Source organism: Penaeus chinensis, chromosome 32 (assembly GCF_019202785.1).
Source record: "Penaeus chinensis breed Huanghai No. 1 chromosome 32, ASM1920278v2, whole genome shotgun sequence".
Classification (NCBI taxonomy): domain Eukaryota; kingdom Metazoa; phylum Arthropoda; class Malacostraca; order Decapoda; family Penaeidae; genus Penaeus; species Penaeus chinensis.
This window is the reverse complement of record NC_061850.1, coordinates 21,379,143-21,381,642: the sequence shown is the minus strand read 5'-3', so window position 1 is coordinate 21,381,642 and position 2,500 is coordinate 21,379,143. Positions and strand designations below refer to the sequence as shown.

At 51.9% G+C, this 2,500-nt stretch overlaps 1 protein-coding gene across 1 annotated transcript in view; it reads right to left on the bottom strand.

Moving 5' to 3' along the window:
* Positions 1–2,500, bottom strand: part of LOC125042533 (cytohesin-1-like) — a 265,836-nt gene that overhangs the window by 235,142 nt on the left and 28,194 nt on the right. The window lies entirely within an intron of this gene.

Here is a 2,500-nt window from a genome sequence, read left to right as displayed (position 1 = left end):
GCGAGAGCGACACATCCAAAAACGCCACGAAAACCAAGAAAGGAAAAAGAGCCCAACAAAACACTATAATGAAAACCCCGAGCTCCTTGAATACAAACTTAAAATCCGAAAATCGACCCCAAGAATACCAATAACCGGCATCCTCGTGAGAAGCCTCCTTCCCTCCCACCCTCTCCCCCCTCCCTCCCTCCCTTCACCCTTACTCCCTCCCAAAAACGCCCGTATCCCCCCTACCCTACCCTCCCCCCCCCCCAACACGACTTCCCGCCTCATACCCACGCGCACGCACTCGCACACACGCATCGAAGAATTAAATTTACAAAACGAGACGAACGTAAGAAAAAAAAAACGCATCAACAGCATCGCAAACTAAAGAAAAAAAAAAACGCGAAAAACTAAAAGCGCGAACTCAAAATGCACGACTTAGGGGAGGAAAACCTGTAAAAGAGATCCAAGAAAATCCGTCCGTTTCAACCGAAGGAAAAGAAAAAAAAGGTGGAACGCGTCCAGGGAAACAAGAGCAACCCCCCCACCAACCCCCTACCCCCCCACCACACCGTATCCCTTAGGACAGTACCTGGGAGGTGATGGTGGTTTGGGAGGAGGAGGAGGAGGAGGAGGAGGAGGAGGAGGAGGAGGAGGAGGAGGAGGAGGAAAAGGAGGAGGAGGAGGAGGAGGAGGAGGAGGAGGAGGAGGAGGAAAAGGAGGAGGAGGAGGAGGAGGAGGAGGAGGAGGAGGAGGAGGAGGAGGAGGAGGAGGGGGAGGGGGAGGGGGAGGAGGAGGAGGAGGAGGAGGAGGAGGAGGAGGAGGAGGAGGAGGAGGAGGAGGAAAAGGAGGAGGAGGAGGAAAAGGAGGAGGAGGAGGAGGAGGAGGAGGAGGAGGAGGAGGAGGAGGAGGAGGAGGAGGAGGAGGAGGGGGAGGGGGAAGAGGAGGGGGAGGAGGAGGAGGAGGGGGAGGGGGAGGAGGAGGAGGGGGAGGAGGAGGGGGAGGAGGAGCGGGAGGAGGAGGAGGAGGAGGAGGAGGAGGAGGAGGAGGAGTGTAAAAAAAGAGGAGAAGGAGGAGGAGGAGGAAGATGAAAGAGAAAAAACAAGAGAAGAAGGAACACAAATAATGATATTAATAATAATAATAATAATAATAATAATAATAATTATTATTATTATTATTATTATGATCATCATTATTATTACTATTATAATTATAATGATAATATGAAGAAAAACAAATTAAGATAATGATGATGATTCCGATGATGACGATAACAATAACAATAATAATAATGTTGAAGAAGAAATCAAAGGGTAAAAATGACATGTAAGAAGAATTAAGCACCAGAGGAAGGAGGAGGATGGGAAGAGGAGGAAGAGGAGGATGAAGAAGAGAGGAGAAGGAAGGGGAGAGAGGATAAGGAAGGGAAGAGGAAGAGGAGGAAGGGAGGAGAAGGAAGGGAAGAGAGGAGAAGGAAGGGAAGAGAGGAGAAGGAAGGGAAGAGAGGAGAAGGAAGGGAAGAGAGGAGAAGGAAGGGAAGAGAGGAGAAGGAAGGGAAGAGGAGGAGGAGGAAGGGAGGGGGAGGAGGAGGAAGGGAGGGGGAGGAGGAGGAAGGGAGGGGGAGGAGGAGGAAGGGAGGGGGAGGAGGAGGAAGGGAGGGGGAGGGGGAGAAGGAGGAAGGGAGGGGGAGGAGGAGGTGGATGGGAGGAAGAAGAGAGGAGAAGGAAGGGAAGAGGAGGAGGAAGGGAAGAGGAGGAGGAGGAAGGGAAGAGGAGGAGGAGGAAGAGGAGGAGGAGGAAGAGGAGGAGGAGGAAGAGGAGAAGGAAGGTAGAAGGAGGAAAGGAGCAGGAAGAGGAGGAGAACAAGGAGACCAAGACAAACAAGGTAAAGGGGTAAGGAGAAGAAAAAAGAACGAGGCGAAGGAGGCATATGCCGAAGACGACGAGAAGAAGGAAGAGGACCCAGTGAGGTATGGACGTACGTACTCCTAAAGTAATAGCTCTATGAAGGAGAGAGAGAGAGAGAAGGGGGGGGGGGGTAATGGGGATAGAAAGATACTTATCCAAGGATAATGCGCCCCATTGTGCGAGGATGCATATCTGCGAGGTAATGTGGCCCGAGCCTTAGATGAGATGGGATAAAAGTGGGGCGCCGGGCACAATGCAGGCGTGGGGGGTGGGGGGTGGGGGAGGGGAAGGAGAGGGGGGCAGCTTCCTCCTGTTGTCTAGCGATTATTGGAGAAATTGGAGATATCTAGATTACTTCTGATCATGAGAACATACACGCTAATCTCCTACAGGTAGGTGTGTGTGTGTGTGTGTGTGTGTGTGTGATGTGTTGTGTGTGTGTGTGTGTGTGTGTGGTGTGTGGTGTGGTGTGTGTGTGGGTTGTGGGGAAAGATAGAGAAGAGAAAGGGGGAGGAGGAGAGAGAAGAGAGAGGAGGGGGAGAGATAGAGGAGAAGAGGAGAGAAAACGAGGAGAGAGAGAGAGAGAGGAGAGAGGAGAGAGAGGA